General features: G+C 43.6%; 1 protein-coding gene across 3 annotated transcripts in view; it reads left to right on the forward strand.

The window, feature by feature from the left end:
- LOC143344464 (uncharacterized) overlaps nt 1–18,880 on the forward strand; it is a 177,540-nt gene that overhangs the window by 126,337 nt on the left and 32,323 nt on the right. The window contains exon 2 of one of the 3 annotated variants that reach the window (XM_076770552.1): nt 1,712–4,584. The exons of 1 other annotated variant lie outside the window; for it this stretch is intronic. The gene's annotated coding sequence lies outside the window, so the exon portion shown is untranslated. The remainder of the gene's footprint in view (nt 1–1,711; nt 4,585–18,880) is intronic. One more of the 3 variants, XM_076770553.1, reaches the window with a different exon arrangement.

Here is an 18,880-nt window from a genome sequence, read left to right on the forward strand (position 1 = left end):
GTTATAAATGAGTTCTTGATCCCCCGGTTTATACACAAAATGAACGAACTGCAAACAGTTTGATCTATGACTCGAAGAAGCGTTCCTCTCGCGTTGAAGCTCTGAGAAATTATGGCCTACACACATTGATCGATGAACCAACATAACATACTGCAATTTTCTTGTTTCCAAATAGCGCGAACAGCGATTAAATCATTTTTCTATTTTCGTAATTCCTTTTAAAAAATGGGACTTTACAAGTGAATTTTACCGATACCTTTCCTAAAAACGTGTGTCGACAACTGTGGAAGTAATCGTGTTTTAACTAGAGCTGTACTTCAAGCACGATGCGGCAATAACAGTATCGTTAATAGAATTATTTTCTCGTATCCTGATAGCCCCGTAACTCGTGGCGAGTTTCGTCTGTCAGAATCAATCTGTTGTCGCGCTGTAACAGCTACAACGAGGGGCTTTTGCTATTTCAAGGAACATTTAACATCGCGAGAAATGACCGGAACTCCATCCAACGAAAAAACATAATTTATGACGCTTGTTACAGCGTTCGTCTAAGCCACTTGGATCGAGATGTATCGCAGCTTTTGGCACCGTGCCTCGACTACAGTCATTAAAAAGGACGTTGCGACGAACGTCAGCTATAATCTATCTAAAAAAAGTAATAAAATAGAAAATCGACCGTATCTCTACTAACTTCCGAGTTAAAAGTTCAATTACGAAAATGAATAAACGAGCAAACTCTAGTTTCGTGTAGACTGCATATTTCACTGTCCAAATTTCCGACCCTTCAAATACAAAAGTGATCAGGCGTGAAATGGTCTGCAGTCGACTCGATATTTTGCTGATCAATCTCGTCATTGACCGCAGGGAATTCCAGAAATTCCTGCCCCCAAACGTCAAATTCGAACAGCCCGCGCGACGTCTCGATTTATTTGTTCGGAAACGGGAGTTCGAAAATTGAAACGTCCAATTCTGCAACTTTTTGAAGGCCCCCAACGTTGAACAAAGCGAATCAAGAAGTCGTTTCCATCTCGTCGCCGATCGTCGAATCGACTTTGACCAGCCTGACCCGTGTTCGGTTCATTTCTTCGAGAACGCGACTTGCATTTCCAAGTTGAAGCATCCGTTTCGTCGTCCCCTTCCTTCTGCAAAGGGACGCGAAAATCTAGTTCCCACGATATATCGTCCGCGAAGCTCGTCGAACCGTCGAAGTTTTTAAAATTCCGGAATCGTTTCGAAAACGGAGCACCCCTCGAAGTTCGATCGATGAAACGAACGGGCAGAAGTCGAATTCGCTTCAGCAGTCGAGTATTCGACCGACTACTTCTCGATTCGTTTCTTTGAAAACACGAGTTGGATTCCGCTTTGGATGGCCATTCTGTGGCTCCTTCTAGAGCTATCGTTCCAGAAAGTGACCAGAAAAGTCAGTTTCGCTATATCTTAACGGTCGATCTCGTCGTCAAAGGGTCGAAACTCCCGGGATTCGCTCGCTGGACCGAATTCACTTTGAACGTCGAGCGTTCGCCCAACTTCCCCGTTTTATTGAGAAGGCCAGCCGCGTTTTCTAATTGGAGTGACCGTTCCCCGGGCCCCTCGAGATCTCGAGCCTCGTAAAGTGATCCAAGAAGTAACGTCGCGTGACAAAGTCGTTGGACGGTCGAAATGTCTAGAATTCGTTCGTGGATCGTCGAGCGTTCGCTGCAATTCCAAATTCCAGCGACCACTCCCGTGTCCAGTGAAGTGATCCCAGAAGCAACATCGCCTATCGAGCTTACCGAACGATCGAAGCTCCCAGTATTCGCGAACTGGAACATCCCCCCGAGAAAAACAATGGTCGAAAGTTGTGGCGTGCGTGACCGTTTCGAGGACGCGCGTTCAGTGAACCGTTTGGCCCGGAGGTCGAAGAGGAGACGCGGAGCAGACAAGATGGAGGACGTCCCGGGGGACCAGCGAACCAACAGATGAGTATCCCTTCGGTGGATCAGCCGTGGATCGCGTGCATGGTCGTTTGGCGTAAACGGAGGCACAAACGGAATTCACGAGCGGTGTGAAAGAGCACGAGTGTGTTGATAAACGCGGCGGCAAGGGGGTGGTGGAGGGAGGGGGAGGGCGAGCGTTCAGGCCGTATCGGAGTTGCGCATGGAACGGGACTGAAGCCGCCGAATGCAACGTTCGACCATGCTTTATCGTCGCGAGATAACGGTACAATACCGAGGTGCGATGCCTGAACGGAAAGAGAAAGCAGACGTGAGAGAAAAACCGGCCCGTAGAATGGAGTCCATTGGCACGAAGCCGAGAGTCTCGGACCGTCTCGAGGGAACAGCACCCGCAACGCACACCGGACGCACGCGAGCTTCGATTTCGAACTCTTCACCGTCTCACGCGTCTCACCGTTTATCGAAAACGCATCGATCGAGGCCCGTAAAACCGAACGATCCTTGGCACGGAACCCCTTCGATGCCTCGTTTCGTTATCTTCTGTTTAGCGACGGGACCCTCGCTTTTTGCGCCATTGCGCCTCGTGGACTCGGAAACCGGAAAGACGGCGACGCAGGCAGAATGCAATTGGTTTTATCGGGAATATCGACTCCGTCACTTTTGCCCGGTAATATGGATCGCGCGATTATTTTTACATTTCTATAGAGTGTCTGACGAAGAAAGTCCTGGGGGTTTAAGACGACTCGAGGGAATACGAGGTCGAAGGAGTTAAAAGCAAGGATTACTTAAAATGTCGAGTGCTAATTCAATTAAGTCAATGAGTCGGTTGACGAATTAATGAGGCCGCTGACGGACCCCGCGCGGTCGTCTGAGGGTTAATTGCACCCCGAACTTATCGGAAACTGCAAGCAGCGATGGCGACGCTCGACGATCAATCCGAACTGCGATCATAATTAGCTCTTTCTAAGGTTAGAGTTTCGCGAATTTTTCAGTGTCGATCGTTATTAACGTTAATAACCGTAAACCAAAAGTGGAAAGTTTACACGAACACGGTGAATCATTACAGTTACCATTAATACAGTCGCATTGTTCCTGAAATTGCGCCGCGTTATCCGCGAATTTGATAAAACCAAAAGGTCGTTAATAATTTGATCTCGTAGAAAGGGTCGAAAGAGGAGGGGCGAAAAGTTTACAAAGCACAAGCGTGGAGAGTAATTTATTTGGTCGACGTTCCGGCACTCATCCTCGGAGCCCCCTTCGAGTATAAAATTAATTAAACAGAGAGTCGAGTTATTAACCAAACTACAGCTATTATTAGCATAAGGCCAATTAGTATCGGACAGAATTTAAATCGAATCGGCAATATCAATTCCAATAATCGCTATATCGAGTATTCCCTTGGACCGTTGCGCCATTGTACAATATTTTTTACTTTTCCGTCGCTCTGGCTCCTTTCTAACTTGTTTACTCGAACCGCGCCACTTGATTGATGCCTCTGTAATTACGTTCAGCCTTGTTTTTAATTAATTTTGTACTCGAAGTCTCCAAGGAAGAGACCCGGGGACGTCGAGTAAATAAATTACGCTCGACGCGACTCCACAATTTTCGCTCGCTCCCATACATTATTATGGGCTAGCTTCCTGCCACGCGTCCGTCATAAATATGTAAATAAAACAAATATTTACCGCTCGCGCATCGTCCGGTTCCCCGCGGCTCGCTTTCGGTCCGTTCACTAATTAATTTATTAATATCGATTCCACGCGCTCGACAACTAAATTTCGCGTCGATCGGTCCCGTCGCTAGATTATTTTCACATTCCGCTAATTTCTCGCGAATCGCGCACGCCTGGCGTTCGCATCTCAGCGTTTTCTGTCTCTCGCTTATTCGCCCAACGGCGATATCGCGCCGACCGGGCCCTGAGCTTCTGCACTTTTTTTCGCTTTTCGCGCTCCTTTGTGCTTCCGTCTCTTCATTCACCCTCTCGTTGCCTCGAGAGAATACAAACGTCGTTTAAAACTGCTCGAGCGAATAACTCGCTGGCTTCTGGCGATATAAAAAGAATTCGTTAGACCAATCTTGCCTGGTCTCGTGGGGCAGACTTAATCCGATGCGAGAAACCGTCCAGGATTAGCTTCTCTTCCTTCGAATGGACCCCTTTCTTTTCACTCGTTCATTTATCAACTCCACACTTCTAACGCTATAACAGCTTGTTTTTCGAAATCCAAACGCGCTACGTTTGGTAACTTCTGCCACTCGAGTAACACACGATCCATTACAATTTACTCTCTCTATTATACCGAATCGATGTCTGATAACGTCCCCCGTCGAGAGCAAAATTGGTCTCTCATTTTCCCTTCGTTAAAAGCGCGCAAGTTATTCGAACGGTCCGTTTTAAGTGGATAATCGTCCCCCTATCCGTGGAGGTGTTCCGTTTCTCGTTGATTCTCTTTTCATGGACGAGGGCGCCGCGCGGTCACCAAAGATCCCGCGAACTTCCAGCGGCCGAACCGAGCGCTCGATAGGATCGTTTGTCGAAACTCGGACCGCGACGGAGCACGGACGACGCGTCATTCTCCTTTTTCGTTCGCGCAGGATGCGAGTCGGTTCACCTCCGGACCACGTCGCCGGGACACCGGTTCTAGCTCGAGCAAAGGTAATCCTCTCCCGCTATCGATTCCGTCAGCCGGCAAGAGGGCAAAGGCTTTCGTCGAGTCCGCGAAAGGAAGCCAACCAGGTCTCCTCTACCGGTGTTTTCCACTCCTTTATCCGTCCGTACGACGATCAGCCCGCGGCGTGGATAATTGCAAAACCCTGTACGAGAGGACGTACGTTCCCGCGCGCGTCCACCGCGCTCGTTTTGCATCCAAAACCGCCCGCGTTCCGACCTCCATTAATCTCCCGTGGCTGTTGCACGCCCCCCACGGAAAAATCACCGGACAAGAGCGTTTAACGCGCTCCTGGCCTTGAGCGAATTCACCGTTAATTAACACACGGTTCCGCGAAAAACAGACCCCGATTACCGGGTAACGAGTTTACACCTACAATGGACCGAACAACCACTCTAACTTGGAGAGGGAAAAATCACTGGAAAGGGATTTCGTTCGTATTTAGGCACCACTTGGATATTCCGTTGGTCGTATCGGTACGAGTGACCCGGTTGAGTACGTGCCACTGGACGATCCTTGGCCGGAGACGAAACGTTTGTCGCGCATACATGTTTGCAAATCGGTCCGGAACGAATGCAATTCATAAAAATGTAAAGTAGAGGAGAATCTGGGAGACTACGACTTCGAAATTGTTATTAAAAATTCCTGGAGCGCAACCGCGTCTTCTATATATAGGGTGTTCGGTCAATTATGGGAAAAATTTGAATGGGAGATTCTGGAGGCCAAAATAAGGCGAAAATCAAGAATATCAATTTCTTGATTGAGACTTCGTTGAAAAGTTATTAAAAAATTTGGAATCATTCTAAAAAAAATATCTTTGACTGCAGGGGTTAATTACAATCATTTTTGGTGAATAGCCATACCCCCGAAATCCTACCCACTTTCGGAAAAAAAATTCGAACCGTACTGAAATTTTTAGACGAAGTTAAAAAATTTCAAATCATTCTAAAAAAAATATTTTTGACTGCAGGGGTGAATTACAATCATTTTTGGTGAATATCCATGCCCTCGAAATCCTAACCATTTTCGAGAAAAAAATTCAGTAAATGGACAAATTTTTTGACAAAATTGAAAACTTTCGAATCAGTTTAGAAAAAATATTTTTAACTACAGGGATCAATTACAAGCATTTTTGTTCAATAGACATACCCCCGAAATCCAACACGTTTTCGAGAAAAAAATTCCTAATCGAAAATATAATGTCCGGCCAGGAATGTTGCCTGGAAATTTCATGCGAATCTTTAAAACATCATAACTTCTGAACGCATTGGACGATTTTAATGTTCAAAGAGGCAAACGACGCGTATTTTAGTCTAGAATATGTAGAAATTTTAAAAATATTCCAAAAGTTGTTCTTTGACCCCGTAAAGTTAGAAAAACCCCATAAAAATGGTCCAATATTCAATCAACCATAACTCCTACAATAGTGAATATATTTCAATGAAACTTTTTTCTGAAGTAGAGCTTATGGGTACCTATAAAAAAGTATTAGACAAAATTTCCATACAGCATCAAACAAATTTATTAAAAATGAAAAACGAATTTTTAAGCAAAATCGACAGGAGGTAGGAGCCTAAATTTTTCGACGAAAAAAAAAATTTCAAATCTTTCTAAAAAAAATATTTTTGACTGCAGGGGTTAATCACAATCATTTTTGGTGAATAGCCATACCCTCGAAATCCTAAGCATTTTCGAGAAAAAAATTCAGTAAATGGACAAATTTTTTGACAAAATTGAAAACTTTCGAATCACTTTAGAAAAAATATTTTTAACTACAGGGGTCAATTACAAGCATTTTTGTTCAATAGACATACCCCCGAAATCCTACGCACTTTCGAGAAAAAAATTCCTAATCGAAAATATAATGTCCGGCCAGGAATGTTGCCTGGAAATTTCATGCGAATCTTTAAAACATCATAACTTCTGAACGGATTGGACGATTTTAATGTTCAAAGAGGCAAACGACGCGTATTTTAGTGTAGAATATGTAGAAATTCAAAATATTCCAAAAGTTGTTCCTTGACCCCGTAAAGTTAGAAAAACCCCATAAAAATGGTCCAATTTTCAATCAAGCATAACTCCTACAATAGTGAATATATTTCAATGAAACTTTTTTCTGAAGTAGAGCTTATGGGTACCTATAAAAAAGTATTAGACAAAATTTCCGTGCAGCGTCAAACAAATTTATTAAAAATGAAAAACGAATTTTTAAGCAAAATCGACAAGGGGTAGCTGCTGAAATTTTTTTGGGGGGGAAAAAAAATTTCAAATCATTCTGAAAAAATTATTTTTAGTTGCGGGGATCAATTACAGTAATTTTTCGTGAATAGACCTACCCCCAAAATCCTAACCATTTTCGAGAAAAAAATTCGAGTGAGTGAACAAATTTTTTGACAAAATTGAAAACTTTCGAATCGTTTTAGAAAAATTATTTTCGATTACAGGGGTCAACTACAATCATTTTTGCTCAATAGACATACTTCCCAAATCCTGCGCATTTTCGAGAAAAAAATTCAGTACTGGCGGAACTTTAAACGTTAATAACTTTGTAACGAAGCCTCCATCAACAAATTAGTATTTTGTCCTCTAGAATCTCCCATTAAAATTGTTCCCAGGGGGTGGCCAAACACCCTGTATATTCAATGAGCCCCCTTTTTTGGAAGCTTCGAAGAAAAACGAAACAGTTGTCTGTTGCAAGCGTTGAAATTTAACGAGCAAAAGAATTAATTTTCTTTTTGTGTCTACCGCAGTGACGCTAAAATTTGTCCCGGAAATGCAACGTTTAACGACACCCGCGGGCAGGCTCGCGTGAAAAATAACAACGAAATATTTCGCGTTTTCCTCGGACCCTTGCGTAGCTCAGATTGAAACTGGAAACAATGGACGCGAAATAAAGGCGGGAGTTATGTTTATTAAGATGTTCTCGACGACGAGATCTCTCATCCCGAGGCCCCCGTGGAGTCTGGCTGTCGCCTGGGTATTGTAAACACGACGAGTGTCCCTCAAACGTTCAACTTATGTGTTTTCGTTGGCAAATATTTGCGTCGATTTTGGAGGGCAATTCGAGCACGAAACGAGAGTGTCTGAAGCGTCGCGGGTTCAAAGGTGGAAACGCCACGCGTACGCGAGCACTCCTGTTCGAAAGGCTGTCTAAAATGTCTCTCGTCGAAGTTTGCAAACGTCTGCGCATTGTCTTCGAGATCTCCTCAATTCCGAACATCGTTCACCTTTGTACAAGGAGAGGAAATATTAACAAACAACGAATAGGACGTTCGACCGGTTTTTCGACGTTGCTCGAACCTCGGTGTCTTCGTCTCGAAGAAACTTCTGCGAGATCTATGAACTGATCTCGACTCCTCGTCGAGCCCGTAGATAAATCTTCCGATTCTTTCGCGACGACCTTCGAAATTGGCTCTGAAAAATAGCCTGTATTAACGAATCGAATCGCACCAGGGGGTTGGGAGCCTGTCAAGCTCCGAAGAGCCAGAATTCTATGGGAAAGATATAGAACAGAAGAGAAACTGAAATTTATGTTTGTTTCAATTAGATGTTATTGCGTAGAACCGGCGCGAGTTGCACACCTTTAATATTCGAAAGAGGCGCAAAGAGGCGATTGAAATAAATCGACGCCGTATTAATTCGAAGAGTGGCAGGTCGCCAACCTCTGGTTTATAACGAGCGGAGAAAGAACGCCTGGCGTCGGCGTTTCGACGGAAGAAAAGATGCGCGATTAACGGGAGGACCCGGGCGTCTGATGGAATTAGAGGCGCAGAGAGTGTGGGTGGGAACAGTCGAGAGGAGTGGTAGAGTGGAATAGGTGTCGTCGCGAAGCCGAACAAGATAAGTACCCCCGAGGTCCGCAAAGGCAACGAAAGGTCGGCGAGAGAGAATATCCGCGAAGGGTAAATCCTTAACTGGTCAGAGACCTCGAGTGCCCGTGGAGCTCGTTCCCCGGCGAAGGGTCACCCCGAAACATCCGTCGAACAGCGTTTGATGTTTTTAATCTCTGCAAATAATTTTTCAGCGTCGCAACTTTTCCTTTGGTCTGCAAATTCCCTGGCGCGGGAATCCGGGCATGATGTTTTATTCAATTGCACGAGCACGCGGCCACATAGCAACCGTTGCGGCAAAATGGTTAATTGGGATTCGTAATCGATACTCGACGATAAATCTTCGGGTCTCGCCTCGTCGCTCGAGAAGTTCGTTCACCCACGTCCAACCATTTTCTCGACGGGTAGATGTAATTCTCTTCTGTAGGAGGCTAACGGGTCCCGTTTCATAGCGGAAAAGTGAAAGCGGCGAAGGGATGACAAGGCCAAGCAGGTCAGGTCATCGAATAACGAGCCTCGCGGCCAAACAGCGAAAAGATTGACACGGACACCCCTGGGAAAATTTTAATAGATGATTCTAGAGGCCAAAATAAGACGAAAATCAAGAATAGCAATTTGTTGATGGAGGCTTCGTTAAAAAGTTATTAGCGTTTAAAGTCCCGTCTGTAGAACGGCAACGTGAGAACAGCTGCGCACGCGCGATAGTGGCTCTCACTCAGGAAACTGTAAGGCTGTCGATACGTCAGTGAGTAGAGTCTCTCATGCTGAGTGAGAACCACTATCACGTGCACATGGCTGTTCGCAGATTACCGTTCTACAGGCGGAACTTTAAACGTTAATAACTTCTTAAAGAAGCCTCAATCAACAAATTGGTATTCTTGATTTTCGTCTTATTTTGGCCTCTAGAATCACGCATTAAAATTTTTCCAAGGAGGGGGTCGAATACCCTGTATATCACAGTTATTAACTCCTTAACGCTCATATTTTTCGGGTTAACCAAGAATGATCAGTTTTCTTTATTGGATTTCTTTCTAAAAATGCAGTTTTTGTTAATTACAATGTTGCATCTAACGTATAATTTGAAGGAAAACAAATATTATCATCGCTTAAATATCGTTTTTCAAAGCAGTCAGACTCGGGCATGAACGTTAAGGGGTTAAGAGTGGGAGGTGTTTTATTTTAGACCCCCCACACTTCCGCTTTTTTTTCCTTCCCCTCCTGAACGCGTTTCGATACACATAGGGGAGGGGTGACGTTCGAAATTGCCCGTCAATCCGCGATGTATTTTAATGAAAATGGTCGTTATTAATTTAACGAGCAGTCCCGGGGAAATCAGATGCCAGGAAAATTCGAAACGCGAGCTTTTTAACGCCACTGGGTCGCGTATATGATCAAGCGTTATTGATTTCCCGTGTATCCGCGTACGGGAGGGGGGTTGTAATTGATAGATCGTGCTCGAAATGTATATGGCTCGGGGGTGTGTGTGCTTCCCGTAAAACTGTCCTCGCGGTTAGGTTATGCGACCTACGAAACGGATTACCCGTGAACGGATTCGAGTTTGAAACGGAAAAACGATTTCCTGGGGAAGAGGACCCTCCCTTTGACTCCCAGATTGTTTATTTCCATCGCTGTTAGGATAGACCTTCGCTCCGTTTAACCTGAAATTTATTTTATCGTTTCGGTGGTCGAATATTTCCTGGGGAACTTGTTGGATCTTTTCCCGATGCTGGCGGATTTAAACCCGTTAAAATGCAGTTTTTCTTGCAATTAGGATATGTATTCGTTCAACGTAGTCCTGGTGACTCGAAATTGTCACAATACACGGTCGACGGAGTGTTTCAGAGAAATAATACACTTTAATAATTGCAATGACGTATTTCTGATCGATTTCGTGGCGATCGGCGATGACTGCATTATGATTAACGCTGGTGCCCGGCTGGTGTAATTGCAAAATTCTGTCGGAAACGGTGTATGGAACGATTGATACTTTTATTGCGAATCGGGGGGAAGCGCACCAGTCGATTGACAATGACGTTGGTCGCTCGACGGAAATTACTGTGATAAAAAATGGCTTACCCGGGTCGGCTGTACAGCGATACCGCACGGATTAATAATTCACAGCAGCAGGCCGGTTAATTTGCCAAATTGATTCGCAAAGTTAATAACCTCGAAAGGAAATCTCTTTCACTGGATACGCTTTCGAGGGGCTGATCGACCTTTTACAGGGAGTTAATTATAATTGCTTGCACGGAACAAATAATCCACGGCGTTTATATTTATAAATACAAATAGCCAAGATAGCCTCAACATGTACTTGACTGCACTTATTTCTAAATATAATCCTCGACAATGCAGCCTTTCCTTTTTATCTGATTCAGAAATCCCTTTAATACGTTGCTTTAGAGAAGTATATTAATTCAGCGCACGGTATTTCAGCACGTTTTCACGCAACCGTGGCCGATCTTATCGCTCGCTACCGGCCAAAGAGTTTGCCTCTGTAATAATGAAATTCTTCAAGTACGTAGCCGTATTCTTTAATTTTTGACGCTGGCGTCAATGCAACGGGGACAATGTTTCGTCCTGAATCAATATACATTCACCCCCTCTTTTCCAGAAACTCCGCTCCGCCGTGGAATGTTATTGGCAAATTTCGTTCTGAGAGCTCGGGACGACGAGACGCTTAAATCAGGAATTCTTAACGATGGGCCACTCTAATTTCTCGAGGGGCGACAGAGGATGCGAACAAAATACCTAAAAATTTATTATCATTGATAAAAATTCGTAGCGAGGAACAAACGTTCGATTCAATTTTAATGTTTCGTGCAATGCATTTTTCAGAATTGAATCGATCCTACGAAAGCCTGGTGCTCTGTTATTTTTACCAAAGGCAATCACGAGTGGTTCAGGGCGGGGGCCACAGAGATAAATAAGAGGACCGTCGTGCCATTGAAAATTACGATCGAACATCAAACGACCGGAAAAATCATACGCGAAATTCCCTCTCTTCCGTTCGTCGTCGGCTATGCTCGATAACTCGTGAGCAAACACCCTACAAGCGTCGTTCTGACGAATCGATCTCTCGAAATTCGACAAATACATAGCTCGACGATCAAATTTGGGGACCGTCGACCGGACGGAGATCCATACGATATCAGATTCGAATCATACGGGGACAAATAGGAGACTGGGATTTCAATATTTATAACAAACGCGATGTTGATTTAAAGCCCTCTGTGAACTGTGTACCATTTATCGAAAATCCTCGTTGACAAACTTCGTCGGGAAAACGTGCGATCCTGATGAACAAGACTTTTCGTACAACGTGTGTCAGTAATAAATACAGTCTATTGTTCACGCATATTATAAAAGAATACATATTAAATCTACACACTGTTCCCATATACAGGGTGTTCGACCACTCCTGGGAAAAATTTTAATGGAGGATTCTAGAGGCCAAAATAGGACGAAAATCAAGAATATCAATTTCTTAATTGAGGCTTTGTTAAAAAGTTATTAAAAAAATTAAATTAAAAAATTTCAAATCATTCTGAAAAAATTATGTTGGGTTGCGAGGGTCAATTATAAGCATTTTTGGTCAATACACATACCCCTGAAATCCTACCCACTTTTGAGAAAAAAATTCAAGTAGGTACTGAAATTTTTAGACAAAATCAAAAAATTTCAAATGATCCTAAAAAAATTATATTTAGTTACAGGGAGCAATTACAATCGTTTTTGGTCATTATACATACCCTCGAAATCCTATCCACTTTTGAGAAAAAAATTCGAAAAGGTGTGAAATTTTTCGATAAAATTCAAAAATTTCAAATCGTTCTGGAAAAATTATTTTCGGTTGCGGGGGTCAATTACAATCATTTTTGGTCATCACACATACCCTCGAATTCCTACGCACTTTCGAGAAAAAAATTCCTTACCGAAAATCTAAATAAATTTTTCGACGAAAAAAAAAATTTTCAAATCGTTTTGGAAAAATTATTTTCGGTTGCGGAGGTCAATTACAATCATTTTTGGTGAATAGACATACCCCCGAAATCTTGCGCATTTTCGAGAAAAAAAATCAGTTCGGGCGGAACTATGAACGTTAATAACTTTTTAACGAAGCCTCCATCAAGAAATTGGTATTCTTGATTTTCGTCTTATTTTGGCTTCTAGAATCCCCCCATTAAAATTTTTCCCAGGTGTGGCCGTACACCCTGTATTTTTCGCCCTCAGGATCGCCTAAAAGCCACGAGAGTGCCGTAAAATCCAGTGCCTTCGTTTAAACCGTTCGCGTAAAAGTAAATCGAGGATGCGAAATGAAATTTTCTCGCGCTTGGCGTCGATTTCGTGCAAATCGGTCTCGAAACGTTCGACGAACACGCAACGGGGAACAATTTCGATAATGCGCCCGACCATTACACACTGTTTCTACTCGCAGCGGCGTTTTGAAACGTGGACTACGACCGCCATTATCTCTTGGAACTGGTCCGAAGTACATAGTTAGAAGATCGACGGGAAAAGAGATAATGCCATACCGCCATCAATGTTTACATACACCGAAGCAAGTGGAAACAGCGAGTAATGGTCAGACGCGTTAACCAAGGGTTCTTTGCCTGTAAAAACCACCACTTTACGTTCGAATTAATAGAAATAGGCGAGTGTGTTAGGTTTTCTACTAAAAACCAAGTACAAAAATTAATCTCGTTTACTTCTTATACTATTCCCACGTAAGATTCGGTTTCCTGTTTATACAAAGATGCAACGCCACAGTTCGTTAGCTCAGTTTTTCTGTTCGATTGCAGTTCAGTTCTTTTGCAAAACTCATACTGAAGTGTCTCTTCTAAAGCGTAGTAAAGTGTAACGATTATTGGAAAGCTGAATCTGAGTATTTTATTTAATAAACCAATTTCTAATAGTGTAAACCCATGTTATCTACAAATCTCGGGTGTCGAGGGCCCGGGGACGCTTTCAAAAAACAATTATACACCGCTGTTTCACCGGACCCGAGTAAGACAAATATCCCCCCGATCCGTTTTAGCCGTCCAAAGCAATTCCCCGAACAGTTCGAAGCAAAAACAATGCGCGCGTCCATTGAAACGAGATAGCGGACGGCGCTTTTAGAACGATTTGTCAAGGCCGTCGAAGTTGGCAAATACGACGTCCCATTAAGAGATCTCTGCATCGTTCCGGCTGTGATTTATTTCGACAACCGCGTCCTCGTGCCCGAAAACTCGAGGGAGGGGGGACGTTCGCGAAGTCAAAGTCGGTCGGAGGACGATCGAGAACCGGTGACCGAGAACCAGGTCAATCGGAACGATAAATAAGCCATTCTGTAGCGTCTTGCGGTGCGTCTCGAAGGCGATCGTTGCGGGCCAACCTCTGTAATCATGTTAATCGCAATCGCAACCGGGAGCCTTTTTACGAGCCATTCGCGGGAATAACGAACGACGCGCGCGTTTCCGGCACTACGGTGCCGGCAGCGTGCTCGGAATTATGCGAAATTGGCCTGCGCCCGCAATTCGTTGACGATCGACCGCTCGTTAAAACTGACGGCGTGCTCTTTCGCGAATAGTAACATTGTAAGCATTGAAAATTGCCGGTTATCGAAGACGTTATCGGGGATGAGCGACAGTCGATCGCGAGACCTCCCCCTTTGAGCGGATCGAACCGTTCTCGGAAACTCGGTTACGGATATTTAGACGGACGGATCGATCGGTTACGATCACGTTTCATCGAGCAATTTTCCACGAAGTTTTCGTCTCTCGTGCGAGTTATCGTAACGAAACTCGTAGCTTACCAGACTTTCCAAAAGCGTACGTCGCCGGTGTATAATTATACTAACGACATCGTCTTCCAACTTACGTTAATATCTCCGTATCGGTGAAGTTTGGTAAACGAACGGGGGAGTTGTAGCTGTCGATCGGCTTTGTTAACGCTTTTCACGAACGGCGAAGGGAATAATTAATTCCAAAGCTGAAACACGATAGACTTGATTTGTTCGTGGTACGTTCAGTTCTATAGTCTAGCGTCTGTAGTTCGAGTTTGACGAGAGACGAAAAGTTTTCTAAGCGAGGATGCAGGGAATTCATAGAGGGGAAAGTTGAATGGCCTGTTTCGAGCCATCTTTCGACGATACAATTTTTTTGTTGGGCGCAACGGTAGCTGCAGTATTCCCATTGCCCCTCGGTTAGCGGTTTCTTCGGACTCGCGTTCTGTCGACGATCGATCTCTGCTCCTCGTACATTCTGCATTCGATCGATGCGAGGGTCGTCGCGTGGATACCGGCCGCCATTGTGCAAACTTTCATAAGGCCGCTGCTAGAAAATACTTACCAAAAGTAGATTCGACAATCGCGTTGCATTTGTCATACGAATAGAGTGTCCCCAACATTATTTTTCATCATAATCCACTTGGCACGCGGTTCCACGAGCTTTCTTGCGCCGTCCAGGAAAGACCTGTGGCGCCGCGTAGGAGGGCAGAAAAGGAAAGGGGTTTTAGTTTTTAGTTCGTTGGCGAACCAGATTGCCCAGGTATTTTACTTTTGTGGACCAGTTAATGGGGTGGTTATTTATTGTGGGTATGTCGGGGTTGTGGAGTCTTTTGGGAGTGAAGATAATTGCTTCTGTTTTGGTGGGATTTCCATGTGGAGGTGAATCGTAGGATGTGATCAAGGTGGTTTTGAGTGCACTTGATTGCCTGGTTGATTTGCCGGATATTGGGAAGTCGGTAGTGGAATGTATATACAGCGCGTTCGGCCAGCCCTGGGGAACATTTTAATGGGAGGTTCTAGAGGCCAAAATACGAAGAAAATCAAGAATACCAATTTGTCGATGGAGGCTTCGTTAAAAAGTTATTAACGTTCAAAGTTCCGCCCGTACTGAATTTTTTTCTCGAAAATACGCAAGATTTCGGAGGTATGTCTATTGACCAAAAATGATTGTAATTGACCCTCGCAACCGAAAATAATTTTTCCAAAACGATTTGAAATTTTTTTCCCCCCGACGAAAAATTTCACACCTTCTCGAATTTTTTTCTAGAAAGTGGGTAGAATTTCGAAGGTATGTATAATGACGAAAAACGATTGTAATCGCCCCTTGTAACTAAATATAATTTTTTTAGAACGATTTGAAAAATTTCTTTTTCGTCGAAAAATTTCAACACCTACCCGATTTTTTTTCTCGTAAGTGGATAGGATTTCGAAGACATGTGTAATCACCAAAAATGATTGTAATTAACCCTCGCAACCGAAAATAATTTTTCCAGAACGATTTGAAATTGTTGAATTTAATTGTTAATAACTTTTTAACGAAGCCTCCATCGACAATATGGTATTCTTGATTTTTGCCTTATTTTGCCCGAAAATATCAGGAGTAAACGGGACGTGATCTTTCGCTGCCACAAAATTTTTAATTGGATCACCAATCTTCCATCCTATACTCCCGGAGAATTATTAGTTATTATAACCATTATTCTTGGATTCATTTAATTTCTAATCAATGGAGTTGTTAGTATTCAGACCTTGGCAACGCCAAACAGTAACAGTTCCCACGGCAGATACAGCCATTCGAGTAATTACGAACTATAGCGTGTACGCCACGTTGACATTGAAGACTGAGAGCTTGTTTAAGCCCTGTCAAAGACAGCTGCGATATTGGGCGAAACGTCGGTGAACAGTTCCCCGTCGAAACGCGCCGTTTGCACCTGGACAATTTGTCCATTTCCTTGCTCATAAACGGGAACGAACCTTTCGGTGCCGACGAATGCACCTTTACGGTCGTGTGCTTTTTTTTCCATACAACTGTCGTAATTAACTCTGCACGAGCCTGACATACGACTCCTGGGATACGCACTGATGAGCTGGGAACCAGCAAACGTAAAATACGATGACCTCGATCCGGCCAGCCAATTTTAACTGTGTTCCGAAGACAATGGCCCCTATATTCTCGAGTTTCAAAGATTGTAGAAGTTTCATGAGAAGCAGACGCATGGAAAATATCTACGAGGTGTGTAAATTAAGTAATGAGACTGACTTTTTAAAATTTTTTTATTCGAATAGAATTCCAATTCGATATTGTCTTCCTCGAAATAACTTCCTTGGGAAACTACACAGCGCTGGAGACGACTCTTCCAATTCTCATATCAGTGCTGGAACTCTGATACTGGTATAGCCTTCGGCTGGTCGGATACAGTCGCTTTAATGTATTCGAGTGTCCCAAAATGTCGTCCCTTGAGGTGATTTTTCAATCTTAGAAAGAAGAAAAATCACAAGGACTTAAGTCAGACGAATGAAGAGACTGAGGAGCCACAGGAATGTTTTTACTGGCCAAAAACCCCTTTACTGAAATTGCTGTGTGACAAGGCGCATTGTCGTGATGCAACACCCTTTCTCGAAGTTTTTTTAGAAACTTTCGGTGAAAGTGTTGATTGACCGTTTGGCTTTGAGGCACAAACTGTTTGTGGACAATTTCCTGGTTATCGAAAAAGCAAATCAGCATGACTTTTGACTCACTTTTAGAGCGCACTAGAAAGAACAGTTTTACGAATACAATTGCTACGGACCACCAAATGACTCTAGCGGGTACAAACTTGTATCAAATGTGTATCACACGTTCACCTATCGTCTCTCCAAATACCACGTCCCAAATGTTAACAGATCGAACGCTAATTAATTTACACACCTCGTATATCTCAGATTGTACAAAATTAATTTCAAGTTAGAATGTATGGACGCGTGCGTGAACGTTTGCAGAAGTTCGAAGGGAAGTAGAACGATAGAAAAAGGGTTGAAAAGAAAGTTAACGAGCGACAGGGGTGAAACGGAAGATCCTCGACCGCTCGCAGACGCGTTTCGAGCGTTCGACGCGTTATTATTTCCGGTAGAGAGCACGAAGGCCAAAATTATGCAAAACCCGAGGCGGTTGAATAGCCTCGATGTTGTAATTTATTGGACCGACAGCTGGTTATTTTCGGTCGAACGTTAGCGTGCACATCATCGTGAAATTGCATTCCTCGGTTCCTCGACTGGCTCTCAGACGCCGCTGACAGCGATGGATATTATAATGTTGGACTATCTAGGACGAAACATAATTTCCATCCGTTGTTCCCGTCACCCCCTCTTTTCCACGAGAAACTGCGAGAGTACCATCGCCGCCGGGTAACTTCGAAAAGCGCCGCGGCAGCGTTTCAAACAAGCTTTTTCAGCCGAACAAAGCACTTTTCGTACGCTTTGAAATTTTTACTCCGCGGCTCCCGACGTCCATTGCCGCTCCAATTACAAAGTAACTTGCGTCACGTCAGATTTCCAACTGTTTTCTTTTTTTTTCTTCGCCTTTCCGGTCGTTGAAAAGTCCCTCCGGGATTTATTTTCTCGCCTCCCCCACTCGACCGACAAACTACGCGATCAAGGGCTCGAGACAATTAGCGAATTGATCATTCCCCCGACGGAACTTTATTGTTCCGGGAAACACTCGGTATTTAGAAAGCCACTCCGCGGTCTTCTCGGTCGTTGCGAAGATTTAAGTGCAGCTGCCGTAGTCGGACGGTGGACTAATGCAGCCAAACGAGAGAACACAAGACGACCATTCCTCATGCAGCCTGAAACTATAATTTTTACGAGCACCGGTATTTCATCCGCGTTAATCGGCCCGTTTCCGCGGATATTCCCTTAAGTGTTTATTCCTGTACCCCGGCCACTTATATTTAACGTTTCGGGCTAGTCTGAGAATTATTCGTCGTCCAGGCGATCGTTAATACGCGAACACTAAACCTACCGGCACTGTGACCAATCTTTTTTCTCTTTTACGAGGCAACATACTTCTAATTTTTACATTATATGTACAGAAACTTGCGTTTTGATCTTTATTCGTGAGATGTTCTTTTCTTTTATGTGAAAAAATTTTTTAATATTCATCGGAAAGAAGATAAAACACCCTTGAAAACGAATTTTGTTCCAAGTCGATACCGTAGTTAGTTCTAGAGAAAAGAACTATTTAAGAAAAAGTGCTGCCTAGTAATTACGCAAACATCCTGTATTTAAATTCATTTTCAATTAAATAAACAATTTATGGTCCAGTTTTATCGTACACTAGTCGTACGATCAATAGGAATTGCTGAAACTTCTTTGGGTATGTAGCGTCAAAGTAAATATCAAAATAAACATAGAAGATAGCAAAAATTGTAGTAGGTGATATGATCATTAGGTAAAGGATGAAAAGCCCTTTAAAATGAGCGTTTGTACGAGTCGATAGCTTCATTAGTTCCGGAGATATGGAGATTTTAATTTCAAGTCGATGCGGTGGCTAGTTTCGGAGATAGGGTTTGTTTACGTTTCGTTGTGCTCTCGCGAGTTCATTGATTCGCGCGCGCGTAGATAGCAAACAGTGCGTAGTAAATTCTTGGAAATACTACGCCGAAACTAGGTCACGAGAGTCACGTACGCGGGGTAGGTCAGCAC

This window comes from Colletes latitarsis, chromosome 8, assembly GCF_051014445.1.
Source record: "Colletes latitarsis isolate SP2378_abdomen chromosome 8, iyColLati1, whole genome shotgun sequence".
Classification (NCBI taxonomy): Eukaryota; Metazoa; Arthropoda; class Insecta; order Hymenoptera; family Colletidae; genus Colletes; species Colletes latitarsis.